We start from the raw sequence: 477 nt of genomic DNA, 5'->3' as shown, positions 1-477 counted from the left end.
TTAATTATTGACAAACCTTATGCTGTGTTCGTAGCTGTAGATGAAAGTTACAGCTATATTTCCTTTTCATAAATTAAAGTATTTCTTCTGTATTAATGTGAATGCTGCATTAGGTGTATAAAATAATAAATGTACCTTCCAAATGAGAGATGTAGGAACAAATTGTTCCATGTGACTAAATAATAAAATGTCCTTGGGCATTGTGTATGTAATTCTTGATTTACAAGTGAACATGTTTATTATTTTTCTTGTGTGAAATCCATGGAGTGGAGCATAGTGTGGACTGCTGTGATGTTTCCTTGTATTTTGCTTGTAATGCAAATTATTTTAATTTATGAGGACCTCCCTCCTGCTTCCAAATGCTCTTTACATTTCCAAGGTGGCGATTCACCTGGAATTCTCAGGTAATTTCACAAAATTTCAGGGAAATATGCATTTTAACCTAGCATTGAAACAGTTTTGTAAATCACAAATTTT

The 477-nt window shown here is 32.3% G+C and overlaps 1 protein-coding gene across 1 annotated transcript in view; it reads left to right on the top strand.

Annotated features, from left to right (window-relative positions):
- LOC126094469 (double-stranded RNA-specific editase 1-like) overlaps window positions 1-212 on the top strand; it is a 43,854-nt gene extending 43,642 nt beyond the window's left edge. The window contains exon 8 of the mRNA XM_049908861.1: window positions 1-212. This exon is cut by the window's left edge and continues 420 nt beyond it. The gene's annotated coding sequence lies outside the window, so the exon portion shown is untranslated.
- Window positions 213-477: the final 265 nt, after the last annotated feature.

Source organism: Schistocerca cancellata, chromosome 1 (assembly GCF_023864275.1).
Source record: "Schistocerca cancellata isolate TAMUIC-IGC-003103 chromosome 1, iqSchCanc2.1, whole genome shotgun sequence".
Lineage (NCBI taxonomy): Eukaryota > Metazoa > Arthropoda > Insecta > Orthoptera > Acrididae > Schistocerca > Schistocerca cancellata.
The sequence above is the reverse complement of the archived record's forward strand: the minus strand, read 5'-3'. Positions and strand labels throughout refer to the sequence as shown.